Genomic DNA, 22028 nt, shown 5'->3' with positions numbered 1-22028 from the left:
ACTGCCCTGAGTATCTTCGGTGTTGAAAGGATTCACATTTTGTTTTAATATAGTTATAAAATTCTGCAACTGAGTAGTATCTTTTTTAATTTGTCTTCTTCGAAAATTATAATTTTTTCACTGATCATGCTACAGTTAAAAACGCACTTCTTCCCACTCGTAGCCATGATGCAAACAAAATCAAAAATATTGAAACATAACGTCTACTCTCTTCTACGTTTTGGAATATACTAAACTCTGGCCTTGTGCGGCATCACTTTGTACTGCGTCACTTGCTCTATTATACACGAAAACATCTGCTTCCCCCCATCAACATTTATCTGTTTATAAATCGATCCATCCAAGTGACACATACACATTGGAACGGGTGAAATTCAGTATCTTCGCTGCTCTGAGTGTCTTCACTGCCCTGAGTATCTTCGGTGTTGAAAGGATTCACATTTTGTTTTAATATAGTTATAAAATTCTGCAACTGAGTAGTATCTTTTTTAATTTGTCTTCTTCGAAAATTATAATTTTTTCACTGATCATGCTACAGTTAAAAACGCACTTCTTCCCACTCGTAGCCATGATGCAAACAAAATCAAAAATATTGAAACATAACGTCTACTCTCTTCTACGTTTTGGAATATACTAAACTCTGGCCTTGTGCGGCATCACTTTGTACTGCGTCACTTGCTCTATTATACACGAAAACATCTGCTTCCCCCCATCAACATTTACATTACATTCCGCTCCCAAATATACCTATATACAAATCTGGGACCTTATACCTGCGACAAGTTATTTGGCTACTTTCGCTTTCAAAATTTTGTGAGCATTTACCTTCACTTTTCGCAAGTGAAGAAACCAAATACTGACTAATATTAATTAATCGTTTAAAATAAATTGATATACTTATAAACTACCATAATATTAACGTTGAAAAAAAAAACAAATTGTTTATAAAATTCCTTAAAAATAAAAGTTATAAAATAATGAATTTCGTTGATATATATTTTTCAAAAATATCGATAATAATTTTTCTGCACTTAAATATCAAGAATGTGACTAAAAATGTTGATGTGTAGCGCACTTTTTAACGTCGTCTGCCGCGGCCTAAGCCCTCACTTTCTTGTCTGCCATTTTATAAATGACTTTTGGAATGTTTAAACTTTAAAATACAATAATTGGAACTCATGTACCTTATGATTTTTTTTTAAATTAATTTTTGCAATCTTCAGCGCAGTCTGCCGGCGAGTTAGCCCCTCGCAAAATGTCTGCCAATTTTTTTTACTTTCTCAAATATATAACCAAACTTTTCCCGTACATAGAATCCCTGTACCTTATGAATTTTTTCAAACCCAAAATTCACCCCTTTCACTGCGTATCCCCCCTTTGCGCCCCAGTTTTGCAATGGCAGACATTCATTTTTATATTCGTCTACACTAATACTATTATTTTCAATATAAATTAGCCATGTACCTGATGCGGGCATTTTCATGTAGCCAGCTCTTAGACTAATATTTTGCAAAAAAAAAAAAACAAACTCATACCTTCGACATATTGTTCTAAAGCTTTATCTTTAATGAAAGTCTCAAAAAACTGTGTTTTTTTTAATTTTTTCCCCATGTGTTTCATTTATTTTAAAAGAGAAGCGTTCAACACAAGCGTTCAAAGAAAATGTAAACAAGTCACCATATGCATTTACATTAAAATTGTTTTTGTTATAAAATCATAACGGTTTAATCTACAGTCATGAAATTTTGACAGATGATGCAAATGATGTTGAACTATCGATTTCGATAACAAAACAAAAATCGATTATGGTGTGGGATACATTATTTTGGCGGTAATGGCTCGATATTTACTTATACAAAATATTTATGTATATATTATACATATACATATGGTGAGTGGCGCGTTTTGCTGAAGGCACTACTAAATCGTTATAGTCAGTAAAACATTTGTATTAGAATTTCTTATAACTCTCTATTTATATTTGTAGGTTTAATTATTTTTTTTGCTGTTTTACTAATTTTCCACCGGAAAATTCGAATCAAAGTGCACTTGACTGACCTCATCAAAATGAAAATAATCAATTCCGAGGAGATGCCTTTTTTTTATGCAGTACTAAATTTAATTTTTTTTTTTTACGCACACAATGCTTTTACGTACATATTTAGTTTAGCGAAACCTCACACCAGCCTGCTTGTATGGCCTCCGTTAAGTCTTCTTTCGTTGATTATTGTTTTTCGACCGCGTAAATTTTTAAACTAAATCCATAAATTGTGAATAATATGGAAATCGGAAGAAGTCAATCTACAGTTATGAGGATGGCTCCAACGTTCTAATAAAAATAAAAGCATTCGAGCCAAACGCCTGAAATTTCGAAGATACCAATTCTAATAGATTTATTTGCGGAATAAAAATCATTATCCTCTCTAGGAAACTAGTTCAATCGTCCCTTATTATGAGTTTCAGGTATGCCAATGTTAGTGGAAGTATTGATCCCGTGATTTCGGGATATTTTGAATGTAATCTCGAAATTCCGGGACTTGACCCAGGATATAACTTTCTTATATTCTGTTTTTTTTTTTTAATAAAAATTAATGGGCTTATTCCCTTCCATCATAATCAAGCTTCTCTATAATTTCATAGCCTATCGCCAATTTCTCACTCCAATTGTTTTCAGGTCATCTTCGACGCAGTCTAGCCATCTTTTGCGAGGTCTTCCTCTTTTTCTCTCCGCTATTCGCGTATAGTCCACAATGGATTTTTGGGCGCGAGTGCTTTCTATTCTTATGACTTGTCCCAGTCATTTTATCCTCTGCGAGTTAGTGAACTTGACTATATCTTCTCCGTTTATTAGGCTGACCAGCTCCGAGTTGTTTCGGCTCTCTCATTTCGCTGCGAGCCGAAGATTTTGCACAGTATTTTCCTTTGGAATACGTTTAGTAAGTCTTCTACTAAATTCGTCATGCACCATACTTCTGAGCCATATGTATGTTGCTTTTGGTCGGACTATTGTTCTGGGCATCTGCATCTTACTTGCTTGTTTTGTCTTAAAACGGTTCATGTGAGCATAATAGACGTAGGTCCTGTTTTCGCTTGTTACTAGGATGCCTAGGTATTTAAATTTATCTACGCCTCCAAAAACATATTCGTTCATATTAAAACACTGCTCATGTCTTCTTTCCTCATTTCTAGACAGAACCATGCATTTAGCCTTTTTGAGGTTCACAGCTAAACCAACTCTTTTAGCTGCCATTTCGTCGTTTGTGAAAGGAACTCCGAGGTATCCTCCAACAATGTCATCGGCATGTGATATTACTAGGCCTGAGCGATTTAACATGCTATCAGTTGTTATCAAATCCTTTATTGCACAATGCAGACAAATTAAAAACCACGGTAAATAGGCTGTCTCTCTGCCGTACACCGGTGCTGATAGCGAAGGCATCACTGTGGTTTTGTTGGATACAGACATTTGACATTGTGTTCCGTAGCGTTGCCATAGTTAATCGTATAAGCTTTTTGTTAATTCCCAGCGCATCAAATATTTTTGAGCGCATCAAATATGAATTTTGAGTTCGCCCACTTTTTACGAGTTAAGTCTAAATTTCCAGCCATCAGAGGGACGTTACATACTATAAGTCGTATTATCTATGAGTTTGTTTAATTCCAAAAATTAAGAGCCACTGCAAACACATTACTTCTGCAGAAGTTGTCTAGACGAGGAAGAGGAAGAGACGATCCCGCACCTTCTGTGTCACTGTCCTGCTCTATCCAGACGTAGACTCGCCATTTGGGTAGACAATCCTTTAATAAATTGGAAGATCTCGGCTCTGTCGAAATTAAGGATCTTACAAAATTTTTGAAAAGTAGACATTGGTTTTAAGAGAGATAAGGGCTAGTTCCCCACACGGCATCACAATGTGCCATGAGCCTGAGTGTGTCACACAGTGGACACCCGCTTCAACCTAACCCAACCTAACCTAGCCAAGACTTAAACACAATTTTACATAACTTAGGTCAATTTATTATGCCACCAACACGTGTTTCTAGTTGGCCTAAACCCGACTGAACTTGGAAAACTTAGTGAGCTGTGGGTTTTGGATTTCTGAGAGGGATTTCAATTTGCGTGAATTACATAACTTAGAAATCCAAAACCCACATATATATGCCACATATATTTTTTGCTATGTTTGCCGCATGAAATGGATATACGTATATTTTACTTTTATTTAAATCGCCACTGTAGTCCACTTAGAATTAAACAATTAAGTATAATCAATTGCAGCTCAGTTTATATTCTTAAATCAGCTGTTATGGCGGCAACAATTATATTTTTTATAATTTAAAATGGATTCTAGTGATGAAAGTGATATGGAGTATGAAGTTTTGATAAATTTAATATAGTAATGAACCGAACGTATTATGACGATGTGGACTTTCGCTGTTCCGGAATCGAAAAAAACTACTTTTCAATTAATGTACAAACCCTTTGTGACAGCAAATTGAACATTATCGACGCACCTATGGTATACTATTTAGCAAATTTGAAGTAGAAGAATTCGGAAATAGTCTGGTTGTTGCCGACAACTGTTTCCACCTTTGTTATAGGTGGAAGACAAATAAGGGCACGCAATTATATTGAAAGTAAGTACGGCATTTGGAAACGGCGATTTCCAATACTCGCTATGGGAATACGAAGTGGAAAATATCATCGGAGCAACTGCAGTTCGGCATAACATTTGAACATAAATTGATTAAATTGATTAAAGCCATGAAACCTTTTGAATTATTTTTTTAAGTATTATATAAAAAGAAAATTAAGGTACTTGAATATCAGGTTCATTAAGGTAGATGAGGTGGTTGAAGTACCACTATGGCACTCACCAAGTAGCACTAAATCGCTCTTTTAATACCATAATGAGACCTCCAACGGGCAGATATCTACAGCCAACCAGAGCTGTTGATGCAACTGAGAAGGTTGATGAGATTTAGGTTGGAGCACTGCCCCAGGCTGTCGAAGAAAGGAGCATCCAGTGACCTTAATCGTCAACTACAGAGCGCGGAAAATTACAGAGAAATTGTTCATTGGATTAAATGGCGAGCTCAAGCACAGCTTCAAGTTTGGAAATTGTACTGGAGCCATAGGATTTTCAAAATAGCGCACGAAGAAATGAAGCTGTATCTGATATGTGCATTTTTGAGAAATAATTTATGCGAATTCTTCTTTAACCAAAGTCAAGGGGATACGGATGACCGGGAGGCAGATCTTTGAACACTAATCAGTCGACCCTTTCCTAGCAAGTTCATCAGTGATTTCATTTCCCTGCATTAGATTTGTTCTCTTCCTTGACCAATTGGAGTATGCGCCTTTGTCGCAGCTTGACTATCGGAAAAAATTTTGATATCTTTTATCGTTTTTCATATCTGCTTTTAAATTTGTATATTTAGTACGCAAACTGTTGTTGATCTTAGTGTTCTAAGGATTGTCGTATTGTCGTATTGTCGCCGCTATAGCTTCTCAGGCCTGTTTTTTTTTTCTCCGGCCAAAGTTTGTTCGTAGTCTTGCACTCCAACCCATTAGCATGGTCACGCACCAAAGTTCCAATTGCAAAACCTAATTGTATCTGAGTAGTTCTTTCCATTTTATTGTACTGGTTTTTATATTTATTTATTTCAAAGAGCTGGTATGCCTTACTAACATGCTTGACTTTAAACTTATCATCTGTCAAATTTAAATCTTGCGAAACTTAGAAAAAAAAATTAAATTTTTAATGAGAATTAAGTTTGAATTTCAATTTAATATTTTCGTGAAACTGGCTGTAAGTGTTTAAGAAAAACAATCATCAATTTTGGCTAACAAAGCTTTTACTTGCGTCCTGTTTTTTCTTCATTCTACGTTGCGACCCTAAAAATACGATTCCGTTTATAAACAAATTTAATAGAGCTTTTCCAACTTGACATTAACATCAGGATGTACACCATAAATAGAAGGAGGAGCTCGGGCAAACCCCTAACAGAAGTTAACGCGCTAATTATTTATATATTTTTTTTTTATTCCATCTTTACAAACAAATTGTTGTTTATGGATGAAGTTCTCATTGAAAAGTGTCATCTTTATTACAGTTTGCAAAATTGTTATTAATTTAGATGAGGCCATCCAAATGTTCTGAACTATACGAGTATTTAGGCAGAATATTTATTTTCTACTTTTTGAGTTTGCTCATGCCTGCCTTATTTCATAGTTAAATTTACGATCGTTAGGACAATCGCCTTTAGCATCCGTTATGTGCTGCCACCACAAACCAAAGTAGTCTGCCAGAGGGTAAGAAAGTCGCATTTTGTCACGTTTTGTGTTTTTTCCTGGCGTCAGTGGTTTTTTTCGCTTTGTTTTGTTCACTTTTGTTATTCGGCTGCATTTTGTCTATTGTTAGTGATCGGAGCATTTGCCACCGATTAAATGCCCAAATACGCTACTTAGTCACTTTTCACACTCGCTCGGAATTAGCGTTGTACACGAGCAATCCCACTTTGCTTGCTACATATGTAGGTATGTATGTATTCATGTATGTACCTATGTATAATTTGAACATGCATGTTACCACAATTTTTTTTCGTTACTCATTAAACGCTGCACCATGCAATTGAGGTTGCCTTTTTAATGTGGAGTAGCAACGATATTACGTTTTTTATTATTATTACATTGTACGACAAAAGAAAAAATTTTCCCAACACTACAAGATTTCGGCAATGAGTTCTGGTAGAGGGGACAAAACCAAAAATTTCCGCGTACTATGCATATGAAAAACTGTGTATATGGAAAACAATTTTTGCATTACTCACTAATAAAACTAAACCTTATACATTTTCCTTTTGGGAATCGAAGAACCGAACCAGCTCCTCAGAAGGAAGTATTTGTAAGTCTTCATCAATTAGTAGGTCCAGGTTTCTGGGTCTCCTGTGACCTAATGACCTGTGAACTGTGGCCTATGACATATGACAATTGACTCCTCTTCATCACAGCAAGACCTGCATAGTCTAGTGCTAGCAAATCATATTGTATTGAAATGTTTATTGCAGGCAAAGTGGCTTTTAAGTGCTTCACAGAGTAATCTAAGGCCCTTTTTATCTAGGGTTAAATTTTCCTCTGTTGGTATTAAAGTTGAAGAGCTTTCGATCCAGTTTTTGGTTTCCCGTTTCAGACTGTTTATGTTAAAACCAAAAAATGGTGCTGGTCCCTGTTTTGGCAGAAAAGTCTGCCTTCTCATTTCCTTCGCGATTCTAATGTCTTGGTACCTAAACCAGAGTCGCCAGTTTGTGGGCTTTATATCATAATTACTTCACATAATTTCCTGAGCCGATCTAACATAATAATATGGAAAATAGTGAAAATTTTCAAGTTGCCAAATTGAAACTCGCAATTTTTTATGTTTTGTGTTGCACGGTGTTATTACTCTGGAAATTATGTATGCTACATAAGTACTGACTCATTCTCCCGCATCTGCAGTTCTAGGAAAGCACTCACCCAACTGCATTGGCTATGCCATTAAATTATTTAGTAAGCAATTGGCGTATAAAATTTACGATCGCTTAGCAAGTATTTTTTAAAACGAATGTGGAAACTCAATGAATATCAGTTCGCACATTAATATGCAACGAATGTACTCGTATACTTATATGGTAGGAGTATATGTGACTTGTCTTTGGAAGGAAAATTTCCTTATCCACAGACGGCCACTGTAGTCGGGAGTTTGTCCATTAAGTGGCCGAAAATACAAGTAAAAACGCTCGCCCCTAGGTAGGCAATGGGAAACCTCTGAACGCATTTCTGCCATGAGTTGACTGCTATTATTTCTATTTTTAGCAGCCTCACTAAACTCTGCCTAGGCCGATGCTCTAATCACGTTGCGTTTGGGAAACTGTTTGCATAGGTTTGGGCCAGCGTAGGAAGTGCGTTAGTTGAGTTAGTTTAAGTGTAGTTGTTAAGCGCGCTCCTTAACATGTGCGAGGAATCCTCAAATGTTCGAAAGATTTTTGAAGTGAAAACTTCTTTAGAATCGTTGGGAGTGATTTGAGGAAAAGTGAAACGAAAAAAGCGACCTACTTGGCTACGAAGCGTTATATTATATGTTGATATAAAAGTAGCGACGAACTAAATAAAAATAACTTTTATTTTTTTCTTGTGATTCGAACCGAGGATTTTGGATCGGAAGCTCACATTGCTAGTCGCTCGGCTACCGCGCCATGCTGTCGTTGTTGGCCTAAAAGTTATTTAGTTACGAAGCGTTATATTATATGTTGATATAAATAATTTTTGTGAGCGTGTAATTCTCAAAAGGGTTTATTAGGTTTATTATTTAAAATGTATTGACTAGGTAGTGTGGTTATCAGCTTAACATCTGATAGATCCTCCATCGGAGGACAACAAATGTTAAACTAATTTTTGGAAATGGGCGGAGTGTTTTAGGGGCGGCTTGCTCCTTCTCTGCCACGGGCTGACCCGGTATTGCATTACCGCCGGGATTTCAGCTTTGAATAAATACAAGAAAAAATATACTAATACATTTAGCTTTGGTGGGAAGAGCCATAAATTTTTATGTGAATACATGTAGACGAAAATGGAATTTTTTTTTTTTGAAATTTACATTGTAGGACATTTCTGATTATTTATTGAAAACAGTTTTTTGGCTTTTCTATTTTTGGTTTAGATACTGAAAGTCAGTTTAAGTGAATCGGTATAAATATTTCGTACATTAATTTTTTTTTTGTGAGCGTGTAATTCTCAAAAGGTTTATTAGGTTTATTATTTAAAATGTATTGACTAGGTAGTGTGGTTATCAGCTTAACATCTGATAGATCCTCCATCGGAGGACAACAAATGTTAAACTAATTTTTGGAAATGGGCGGAGTGTTTTAGGGGCGGCTTGCTCCTTCTCTGCCACGGGTTGACCCGGTATTACATTACCGCCGGGATTTCAGCCTTGAATAAATACAAGAAAAAATGTACTAATACATTTAGCTTTGGTGGGAAGAGGCATAAATTTTTATATGAATACAAGTGGACGAAAATGGAAGAAATTTGTAAGTCTGTTTCTTCGGTCCGTTTGGGTATTTTTTTTTGACAACATCGAAACCAAAGCATGTATCATATTTTATCTATCATAAACCACTCGTATCATTTCGCACCCTAAATACAAAAGGGTCACAACTCAAAATTTTCCAAAACTGAGTTTTTTGCATAAATTAATTCAGAGTACACATTTCTAACTGCTGCAAATATTTCGTTCACATAACTATCTTCTTTAACTGGAAAAATACAGTTATGTCTATTTTTATGTCAAGTGTGTTGCTTTTGCACGATCAATTAAAGAGAATTATTTTTAGTTGCGTTAATGGGCTCAAGAACAGCTGATTACTTTTATTACACATAAAGAGTTTTATTTTGAGTTCTGCCTCTATAACTGTAAAAAGTGATAAATTTCGTGGTATATTATTTTGCATTGTGCCTCTTTAGTTGTGAAAAGTGAGTTCAATTAGGTTAGGGAACTTATAAAATTAAAACATTTTATCAGTTAAAAAGGCACAACTTAAGAAAATATCACTACTTAATCGATAAAATTTCAGTTAAAGAGTCATAAATCAAAATTTTGTTTTATTTTCGCAAACATAAAATAAAATTGAGAAAAATATAGTAGAACCTTCTTCAATGTTGTATATTTTCATGATGGAACAATATTTTCTTTAAATATTACAATAATTTTTACATAAAACGTTTTTCGTCTCTCCTGAAAATCTTGGTATTTTGAGTTGTGACCCTTTTGTATTTAGGGTGCGATTTGTTGAAATTGAAAACATTGAGGATGAATAATGATAAAATGAAGAAAATAAAATATGAACTTTATAGCAATATTATAATGAACCTATAATTATCCCGCTCCTAATGCTGCTTTCGTCTTATTCTCTCTCAGTTTGTTTTACGGAAGGTTTCACTTCTATCAAGTCTAACCGTTAGACTGGTATTTTTTTTTATTTGTCCGGAACTCTCATTGATTTGTAGGATCTTTACTTACAACAATCTCCGAAGTATAATTGTTAACGTTACGCAGATCAGACGCAGCGATTCAAACTGTTCGTCTGTGATCGTTGGTCATAATTCCCAAGACGGTCCTACGTACCGGAATGTGGGGAACTGTATCCGGAAAAAGACTGCTATGCTCAGTTTCCATTGCGGGTATGCATCGTAGAATTATAGAAATTGTATTTTTTAATAATGACATCCCCTCGTTTGTAAGGGAAGGTCATAGTTCAAGATCGTTATGAGTGCTATTGAAATCTAGAAAATTTTGACTAACAAAAATCTGAATCCTTTCTACCAAGAGGTAACATTAAAAAGGTCTAGCGAATTTGTATTTACAGAGAGCAGTAATTCTAAAAGCTTATAAAGTTAATTGACTTCATCATTTGCTTGAGATTTGAAACCTGCTTAAAAGGAAGAAAGGAAATAAAGGAAAGGTGGTATGAAGTGTGCCATAGATTAGAGTGATTGCAGCCTTTCGTAGTATTTTCCACTGTTTAACCAACAATATCGCTCTCCAGCGAATTTCCCCAGACGGAGATTTCATACTTCAAATAAAATAAGCTTTTCTCGATAACAGTTAGTTTGCACTGAACAACTCATTTGAAAATCAAGTTTAGGTATCCCTAGATCATCTTGGATAGAGTACTAAAAAACGTCCCTCTAGCAAACATCCGAGTAAGCCATCACCCGACATCCTATTTTCACTAGGAATTTTTCATGCTGTGTGGATACATAGATTATCATAATGCGCATACATATACGCATATAGATATTTACATACATGCAAACTAAAATCATTCAACTAAAGTCTGTTTGAAATATTTATTTGCTCCCCATGCAATTGTTCTGCGCACTTGTTGAAACATTAACGCAACTCTAAAAATATAAACGAAAATCCATTACGTCATAAATTCCTTTCACTATTCATAAATCATTGCCTCATCGAAATTTTTACAAATATTCATGCACAAGAAATTTCGAGCAACTCATTTCAGCATGTCGACGACTCAGACGCCCCCCAGCTGATAGGCTAAAGTATCTCGAAAGAACTCCCAGCCATTGTTGATTTGAATACCGCCCAACTAAGCATTAATCTACTCATACAGCTCTTTGCTGCACTCAGCAGTAATGAAACAATAATAACACAAAATAAAACTATTACAACAAAAAATCAATTACAAAAATATCTGCTTGAAAAATTATTGTAATTTTTAATAGTTTCACACTTTATGTTTAAAGTATTTATTACCCTAAAATGCAGACAAATCATAGACAAGAGCACAAATACTCATTACAGTAACAACAACCAGCACAATAGAAACAATATGCCACACAAAACGAACTGGACCAGACCGCAGCGGCCCAGACCACCCCTAACAACATCATTTTTCTCGCTTTTAATTAGGCATTCCGGCATACCAGACACAGAACGAAATGAAAAAAGCTAGATAATAAAAAAAATAAAACACGGAGAACTTCACAAAAAAATCTTACAAATAATACGCATTCATATCTCTCCCATTAAATACTCGTACTTGAACGTCCAAACCGTTGCACGAATACCGCCGCTGTGGCAAAAGTTGGTCTCTGCGCCTGAGGGTGTGAACTTATGCGGCGTGCAACAAAGGCACCACAAGCGCTCGAAATACTCTCTGGTTATTTATTTTTTGTTTCTACTTTATTCGGGAGCGGTCATTACATCGTTTGGCTAGTGAAATGCCGGCCAGACACATGGGCTGTCCGCGTAGAGGCAGACATGAACAGAGTTGTGAATTATCACTGTTGTTCCTAATCTTTTTGTAATTTGTAGAATTTTTTTGTAATTTTTTTCCTAATGAGTTGTGAAGTTTTAGCAACGTCGGAGAATTTTTGCTATTTTTGTGAATTAAAAAGCATTTCCGTGCTTCCACATTTTTGTCTCAACTTTGTAGACTTGCAGTAGTTGAGTAAGTTTGCAAATTATGAAAGATACTTCACTAGCTGTTGATTTGTTAATTTTGAAGGGACTTTGTGAATGGAAAACCGAGAAATTTGTATTAACAACAAAGGGGGTAGGGGGAGACAAGAGTTGGTAAAATATCTGCCAATATTCGACGGGCTGAAACATATTCAATTTTTGCTTTTATAAATATACTAGCAAACCCGACCCCCTTCGCTGGGCACACTAAAATAGAATAGATATGGTTTAGAACAGAAAATATATGGTTTTCATATTATTTATTTCTTTATTCAAGCGCTTTGGCATAAACAATATTTTTTGTTTTTCTATTTGTTTTTGAGTAAATATAAAATATAAATTGAAAATCAGGAAAAAAGAAGATTGTTTTTAAATTTCAAATCAACGCATATGAATAAACAATCGTCTTTTTTCCTGATCATCCATGAATTTTTCGTTTCAATTTATATGTTTTATTAAGCATTGGAGCACGAACACATAATTTCATTCGGATTTCACATTAAATTCTCAAATTTCGTAAGAAATTATTCACTGTTCCAAAATCCACTCCAAAAAAATGCACAAACAATTTTACATGTTGCACTTACGTTTTTTCCTTATGGCATCCAAATCAGAAAGAAATATTGACACATTGTAACTCACACTGTCAATTTGACAGTTCAGTTCCGCCCCAAGCGTTAAAAAAGTAAGCGACATTATGAAGAACGCTGTACCCATTGCCAGTGCTCCGAATTACAACCAAACTTTACGAAACCCATTTTCAATACTTACTTAACAATGTGCGTAAGTTTGGTTTAATTCGGTTCAAAGACACGGCGGGTCCACGTTTTGGTATATATTTCGAGACCCTAGTCAACAATAGGTATGAAAATTACCCCGTATTAAAGCACTTATCAACAGCTTTCATTTGATACCCATATTGTACATACACAACCAAAGGCTACCGGGGTCCACGTTTTGACCTATATCTCGAGACCCCAGTCCCGGAGCGGCATGAAAAATACTCTGTACTAAAGCATTCACCAACAGCTTCAATTTGATATCCATATTGTACAAACACATTCTAGGCTCCACGTTTTGGTCTCTATCTCGAGACCCTAGTCACAGAGCGGATGGAAATACTCTGAACTAAAGCATTCACCAACAGCTTCCATTTGATACCCATATTGTACATACACGTCCGAAGGTTACCCGGGTCCACGTTTTGACCTATATCTCGAGACCCTATCTACCGATAGGTATTCAAACTACACGGAAATCATCTTCAATACCTACTTAACAATGTGTGTAAGTTTGGTTTAATTCGGTTCAAAGACACGTCGGGTCCACGTTTTGGCATATATCTCGAGACCCCAGTCATCAACAGGTATGAAAATTACCCCGTATTAAAGCATTTATCAACAGCTTTCATTTGATACCCATATTGTACATACACAACCAAAGGCTACTGGGGTCCACGTTTTGACCTATATCTCGAGACCCCAGTCACGGAGCGGCATGAAAAATACTCTGTACTAAAGCATTCACCAACAGCTTCAATTTGATATCCATATTGTACAAACACATTCTAGGCTCCACGTTTTGGTCTCTATCTCGAGACCCTAGTCACAGAGCGGATGGAAATACTCTGAACTAAAGCATTCACCAACAGCTTCCATTTGATACCCATATTGTACATACACGTCCGAAGGTTACCCGGGTCCACGTTTTGACCTATATCTCGAGACCCTATCTACCAATAGGTATTCAAACTACACGGAAATCATCTTCAATACCTACTTAACAATGTGTGTAAGTTTGGTTTAATTCGGTTCAAAGACACGGCGGGTCCACGTTTTGGCATATATCTCGAGACCCCAGTCATCAATAGGTATGAAAATTACCCCGTATTAAAGCACTTATCAACAGCTTTCATTTGATACCCATATTATACATACACAACCAAAGGTTACCCAGGTCCACGTTTTGACCTATGTCTCGAGACCCCAGTCACGGAGCGGCATGAAAAATACTCTGTACTAAAGCATTCACCAACAGCTTCAATTTGATATCCATATTGTACAAACACATTCTAGGGTCCACGTTTTGGTCTCTATCTCAAGAGCCTAGTCACAGAGCGATATGAAAAATACTCTGAACTAAAGCATTCGCCAACAGCTTCCATTTGATACCCATATTGTACATACACATCCAAAGGTTACCCGGGTCCACGTTTTGACCTATATCTCGAGCCCTGTCCACCAATAGGTATCCAAACTATAGGGAAACCATCTTCAATACCTTTTTAACAATGTGTGTAAGTTTGGTTTAACTCGGTGCAAAGACACGGCCGGTTAACGAACACACACAAAAAGTTGACTTTATTTTATATTATTACAATATAAGATTTTTTTCAGTTTGTGTCCGAAAAATCCAAATATCTGACGGAACCTTATTTTTTTCCAAAATAAAATATAATCCATGTTACTCGTGGATAATGTAGCTTTCGAATGGTGAAGGAATTTTTAAAATCGGTCCAGTAGTTTTTGAGCCTATTCATTACAACCAAACAAAGTTTTCCTCTTTATAATATTAGTATAGATAAGTACGTACATATGTATATAATTGACGTGTGCATCCTTTGTTGAGTGCTTGGCCGAGCTCCTCCTACTATTTATGATGTTCGCCTTGATGCTCTTATACAAAATTGAGAGATCTACTTGCCGAGGGGCAACCGCTATTAGAAAAAATCTTTTCCGTCATTTTGACGTTTCGTGCCCACAGCATGTTTGGAGCTACCGAGTGGCAGTCACGCACTAACCCATTCGGCTACGGCGGCCGCCTTCGTTCCTTTCAGATTACATAAATATGATATTTCTTAGAAAAATTTACTCATTTGATGCTACTTGAATAAGAATAAAAGCAGTAGTATGTTGTTCTTTTGTACAAAAGGCTTTCAAAAGTGAGCCCCAGATGTCGGTAGTGAATAATTCCCAGATAATTCCCTTTTCTTTTTGTCATCTTTCTTGTACGGATGCACAGTTTTACATGATAGAACAACGTGTTTAAGTTCTTGAAACTTTTTTTGAAAATTATCAATCTTTAAGAACAGCATCTCGCAAAATGCGGTAGTTTTTTCACATATGCCTAGTATTTTAAATAAAAATAGTGAATGCTGAAAGAAGCAAAATTTTTACATTTATTTTATTTTAAAACAACATCTCGATGCGTCTTTTGAAAGAGCCTTTAAGTAATCTGAATAACACAACAACGAAAATACACTGTGACCTTGAATATCTCTTGTATTTCTATTGACTTCTCTATTTCACAATAGCGAAGGCGAGAAAGCTGCCTAAAGAAAGCTAAGAAACCCTCGTTAGATTCAGTTCGAACAATAATAAGCAGAGTGATCTATTGAATTCTAGAGTAATATTGAAATCATTCCTGCCAAGATCGGATATTCATATGAAATATGTTGAGATATCCACATGCATAGTGTGAATTCTATCTAAACTGGCTCAGACGCGAGCGTACTCAATTGTGATCAGTGAAAATATTAAGTCGGTCCTAGTGAACCGGTTTACTATATTTCTACTAAAGTAATATCGAAAAAGGTGTTGGAGATACTTAGACCTCTCACCGTACCACTACTCTAATTACACTTGTACATATTAATTTATTATATTCCAAGACGTTGGCTGGTCACCAATATCACGTTCTAGCGGAATAGCGGACAGACCTCATTCAGCGATTTTCATTTCCTTCACCCCGCCGTGGCCAAGTACCCATTAAAAAGTTATTTTTTTTTAGTTCCTTACCAGTGGTATCATTAATATTATTTTACTAGCGATGATAAGAAAATCCAATTAAGTAAAGGATTTAATAAGCCTTGATGGTCACTTGGCTACCTGAAAAAGCCCTTATCCAATTTCTTTAGTCATTGAAGTAAAATGTTAAAAAATGCTTTGCTTCCTTTATGCAAAATTAATCGTCCTATGAGAAGATTTATAAATTGGCAAATGGCGGCGCACATCAATCATATTTGACACTTGCGAACTAGACAGCTGCTTTATACAAGCAGACAGTGAATGGGGAGCGTTAAGCTAAAAAAAAGTGCGTGTAGCGTAGTACACATAACAGAAGTGAAACTTTCAAGGCAGACAAAGAAAGAGGGAGAGACCCGAGAAGGAATGAGAGAGAGAGAGAAAGAATATATATCTAAATAAATTCACAACATTTGCTGAGAATACAAATAGACAAAATTTACAAGAAACGGAGAAGGGTCGACCGGTATAGGTAAACCCCGGACACAAACCGTGGCAATAACGGGCACTACTCCGAGCGTTTATCACCCGGACAAACTCAGCGATTCTTGGACCGCAGCAAGGGCACAAATTACCGCAAGACAATACCAATAAATCCGACGAAAAGTTTGAAAAGTCCGTGAAACATAAAAACTGCAAATAGTCGTCCGAGGAATTTGAGTGAGCCAAGTCTAGAGAATAAAACGAGTTAGAACCCTTTTTCTATTAATTTTGCGACCGCAATTGCGGAGGCGTGAGCTAGTGCGCTGTCATGATGGAAAAGAAAATCAAGCCGTCGATTCAAACGAATGCCAAACACAAAGAAATAGACCGATCTTGCTGAAATTTGGTGAGTGTTCTTCCAAGAGGTGCTACTAACTAAATATAAACTCGGTATGCACCAGTAGTGCTCTCGGACTTTTCAAACGACCTTCGTATTAGCTTTTTTTATTTTTTAAACAGTTAAAAATTATGTTGTTTTCTTCCCAATTCTCAATACATATGCAACAATTTTTAAAATATTATTGGCTCTCCTGGAGCTTTTTCTTAGCCGAGAAGCGCCATTTCGTTGATTATCGGTTCCTTTCAATGTCATGTGCATAGCCATCTTTATCGGCCTTGGGCAATATTTTGACACAAGAGAAGCATTTTTTTAGCTATTGCAATGGGACGTTGTTTTTTTTTCAAGAGTTTCAGCATTCTCGGTACCAGCGCCGCAAAATATAGCGCACAAGGTGCTGTGTCATACCCAGCTAGGCACCACTATCGGTTGGAGGATTGAGAGTGATGGACTACTGAAACATGGCAAATAGTTAACCATAATACGGTGCACTTTATATTCTTTGTACCATTCGTTCTTTTGATATGTTGAGGCCTCAGCAGTCTACCGTTAAAGTGTTCCAAGGTTAGTCACATGATATTATGGTGAAAAAAAATTCCGAAGGCATTTTGCTCAATTACATTCGATATAGCGCATTCGCTCTCAAAGCTATTACACACATTATGTGACAGATGGGAATATTTCTCGGAATATGATGATTTTTTGTGATCTTTTGGCTTCTAAAGAATGGTAAAAATGAAAGTTTGTGTTTTTTGAAGAAGCTTTTGCAGGAAAGCAAATCAAAACTATATACTGCTTTCAAAAATAGCATGTAAGCAAGCGAAAGATGTACCAACATAAAAAAATTAGTTTCACAATATCTTAAATAAACTGAGAGAGAGATGCAAAGATTTGAATATGACACAAACATCCTTCATATCCCACATGCCATTCACTGACTTGAACCCTGAACCTACCAAATGGTATTCATGGACTAACCTACTTCACTGTGTTGCCGCCAAATGGTTACATATAGTATTTAATTTATAGAATATTTAAAGTTTTATCACTTTACAGCGCTCTTGCGTAAAATTCTAAGTAGGTACTATTTAAAGATAAATTCGCACTTATTAAGAAATTTGTGATAATGAAAATTTATTTATCGCCCTACATCATTTAATTTCTCCCTTTTAAAGTAATCTAAAATAGCCATCAACACTAGCAATCATCGAGCTGATTTTAATCTGTGTAATGGCAGCGAACTTAAAATGATTTATCACTAATCGCCTTCTACAATGCATTAAAAACTCAATTACATTCAATAAAAGTTCAGTTACTTAAGTGTAAATTGCCATTAAAAGCAGCAAGGAAAATGCGCCAATCATCCCCAGATTCATATCTATCTTATTAAACGTTGATGGAAATCTTGCTTAGCAGCATATTTGTGGATGGAAGAACATAAAACATTTACCACAACTAAACGTTTACATTTTATTTTCAGATTTATTGCAAATTTACTGCAAATAATCGCTCAACATTAAAAACAAAATCAATGTAAGTAAGCAATTTGAGTAAAAATGGGTGAAACCCCCTAAAAGCATGCTACAAACTCACATCGTCTGCCTTTGTTTGGGGTTACTTTGTCGCTCCGACCCACACGGGTGGTGGCAATGTAACGTCGACGGCAAACAACTCCCAAAATCGCAAACTTTCCAAACAAGCAGTGTGGCGAATTTCAAATTAATTGAATTCCATTTATGACGCACAGAAAGTAAAGTAGTAATTTCTTAAAAGCAAAGCCCAACTTGAATGTTTCACTTCCCCATAAGCGCTAGCGTTCAATACGAATATTTTCCAGAGGTTTCAGTGGTTCTTTGGCAATGCAAGCACTTTGTTATGTTCCTTCTCTTGTCACTTTGGGAAGTCAAACGCATCAACAATCAGTAAACATCAAATCCGCCACTGATGTTGTTTTCTGTTTTTCACTGTATTGCTGTTGTGTTGCTCCTGTAGTGCCTGTGACACTTGTAGTGTTGCGGTTTTTCACGGGCTTTTGCATGTTAAATGCCATGAAATCCTTTGAAACCTTTTTGCCTAATGAATTTCTTCGGTTTTTACACTCGAACCAAAGTAAGTATATTTAGGATTCTCTTGCCCTGCATGGAAATCCACCCGTAACGAGCTGGTGCTCTTCTACAGAATTTAAAATCAAAACTAGTTTGCGTTACATCTCCTTGCCACAAAGTCGAATGCTGGCGATGTCACCGTTGCTGTCAATTATATCTTTTCTTATCCCTCATTCCGCAGTTTGGAACTAGTGATAAATAGGGCAGAAGAGATCCGGTATTTCCGCATCTTCCTATCGGTAGTTCCGAGCCAGTGTGAAATTCGTTGGTACCAAATATAAAAGTACGAGCACATAAATACTCATAATCCATATATGAATTCGTTCTTCTGTAAAAATATGTAATACATTTTCTGTGATTAGTAAAGGGTGGGTAGATGTTGAAATGGAATAAAATGGCGTTTGCTGTGGGGCACGTAGCACCGTCCTGTTAGAACCTCCAGGTCCATATGGTTCAATATGGGCCATAAGAAATCGGAGGGGCCACCACGTCTACCGAAAAATGGGCGCAATGCGTTAATGAACACTCATTTTGATAATAAAGTTTTATCATTTGAACGTGCTGTTCACTCGTGTAACTTGCCATGATGATTTGGCATAAACAACTGAATAATAAACAAAAGATTTGGTAGATGTCACCAAAACAAAATGGCTGCCCCAGAGCGCCAAAATCGACCCGCGCCAATTGAAAAACCCTTTATAATTTCTCTATAGTGGACCACGGTAATGAAAAAAAATTAATACAATGCAGTGCGGATGGACTATTATTTTATTTACCTGGAATTTGATCATTTATCCCTGATTTGCTAGTTGCAGTATTCTGCCACCTGAGTACGTTGGGGTGAAACTCAACGAAAGTGGCTGGTGGACTAATGTCCCATTAAAATCTCTGAAAGGCCTCAGAATACGTTCCAAATCCGCCGCTTTTGGAGACGACGACATCTTTCTAGCCACAGGTGGATCGGTGGCAGGAACTTTTGAGGCTGACAAAGCCGCAGCTCTCGAGTTTGATGGATATCCTTGCCGGTCATTACACGTTAGGTATTCATGTGGTGAAACTTGCGATTGCTACAAGTCCTTACAGCAGAAGCTGACTCGAAGGTGAGGTGGACTTATTTCAGTATCTTCTGTTCAGCTGTCCTGCTCTTGCCGGGATAAGTTTCAGGCCTCTTTACTTTCAGGTTTCGCTACACCTTGCAGATTAAAATATCACACACCTGGTGAACTTCATCAGCAGCATGAAGCGGATAACGCACATTGTTTGAACATCATCATCCTCTAATCCTCAAAGCGACCTCTTCCTTTTCCCCCCTCTTCGGTTCTTCTCGCACTGTTTTTCCTCTGTATGACATCACAGGGGACGAGTTGTATTATTTGTCCAAGTGGGCTATTGCATAAGCAGCCATTTATCCTAACCTAATATCAAATGGCGCCATAACTGAATGGGTTGGTGCGTGATTATCATTCGGAATTCGGAGAATGTTGGTACAAATCTCCGTAAAACACCAAAATGAAGAAAAAGTTTTCCCTGATAGCGGTCGCCCCTCGGCAGGCAATGGCAAACCTCTGAGTGTATTTCTGTGATTTCTCCTTAAAAAAATACTTACCATTCGGAGACGCACGACACAAATAGGAGGAGGTACTCGGCGAAACATCGAAAAAGGGTGTAAGCGCCAAGTATATGTATACAAGTATATAAAAGGACGGATTCATACAGGAAAATTTCAAATTACACTTAAAACTTTGCAGGTTAATTATATTGGGGGAAAATACCAAGGAAGCTAATATAAAAATTTTAGTCGATCGGATGTTTTATAATCAAGTAAGAACTACAAGAACAACAAATTTGAAACTTTTGTATATAAATAATAAATTTTATTTCACATTCTACTACTTTTCTAGGTTTTTTAAGTGGAGTTACGTTTGAAAAAAAAAAGGCGGCCGCCGTAGCCGAATGGGTTGGTGCGTGATTACCATTCGGAATTCACAGAGAGGTCGTTGGTTCGAATCTCGGTGAAAGCAAAATTAATAAAAAAAACATTTTTCTAATAGCGGTGGCCCCTCGGCAGGCAATGGCAAACCTCCGAGTGTATTTCTGTCATGAAAAAGCTCCTCATAAAAATATCTGCCGCTCGGAGTCGGCATGAAACTCTAGGTCCCTCCAATTGTGGAACAACATCAAGACGCACACCACAAATAGGAGGAGGAGCTTGGTCAAACACCTAACAGAAGTGTACGCACCAATTATGTATGTATGTACGTTTGAAACAATCATTTATAAAATTATAAACATTTACATATTATATAAAGCTTAACTTAAGTAGAGTAAAGAAAAATATAATATATTTAGGCCAACTTAAGTTAGGTTAAGTTAAGTAAAATTAAGTCAAGTTATGCAAAGTTAGGTTTTTTAAGAGTAGTGCATTTAAGTTAAAGTAAGTTAAGATCATCGACTTTGCGACAACAACAATAACTTCAACCCTAATGTACCCTTAAGTGTCTTGTAAAGAACCGCTCTAAAGTTGATCTTATTATACTGGAGCCCTACATACTAAGCGCGAACTGTTATTGTTCCACAATGTATCAGTTTCACTCTAGTCCAGAATTAGTCAAATTTTCTGCCGATGCCATAAAAATGTGATGTTAAAGTCACTGTCTCTCTTACATACTCGTTTGCCATTTCCTTCCATATACGAGTAGAAAAAAATCTACAAACAAAGGGCTGGCCAGGAAATTGGCTTGATGAAACGTCAAGTGCATTGGACACATTGATTTGTGCATTGTTGTAAGCATTTTATGTATGTTTGTATACATATTTCCTGTTGCAAAAACACTGATCATCCCCCTACACAACTTTTATTCATTCACGTGCTCTACACATTCATTGAAAAGCAACTTGGCTGATTTATTTGTGTACACAAGCAGAGGCTTTGACGAATTAATACCACGTAATTTTTATCCTTTTTGAGCCTTTCCCTTGCAGAGTGTTTACTACGCCCTATGCTCTTATATGGTGGTGGGTGTGATTCAGCCATGAATTAATTCAAATGAGAGGTCATTAAAAGTATTAAGATTGCTGGGTGTGTTCTTAAATAAAGCCATTGCGTGATTAAGCTGAGTGAGTTTCGTTGATTTACAACTGATTTCTGCTATTTTTTTATATACATATTAATCTTATTCTCATATTGTATATGAATTTGTACACTCTGATCTTTCTAAATATTGTTGACACCAATCCAGTTTCATTGCGATTTTGCTGTTATATGGGCGCACAA

General features: G+C 36.4%; 2 pseudogenes; both read left to right on the top strand.

The window, feature by feature from the left end:
• Positions 1-8343: 8343 nt before the first annotated feature.
• Positions 8344-8530, top strand: LOC129243232 (U2 spliceosomal RNA; annotated as a pseudogene).
• A 263-nt stretch (positions 8531-8793) lies between these two features.
• On the top strand, positions 8794-8980 carry LOC129243222 (U2 spliceosomal RNA; annotated as a pseudogene).
• The last annotated feature ends 13048 nt before the right edge of the window (positions 8981-22028 follow it).

The sequence above is a fragment of the Anastrepha obliqua genome, chromosome 3, assembly GCF_027943255.1.
Source record: "Anastrepha obliqua isolate idAnaObli1 chromosome 3, idAnaObli1_1.0, whole genome shotgun sequence".
Lineage (NCBI taxonomy): Eukaryota > Metazoa > Arthropoda > Insecta > Diptera > Tephritidae > Anastrepha > Anastrepha obliqua.
This window is presented reverse-complemented; position numbering and strand designations above follow the sequence as displayed.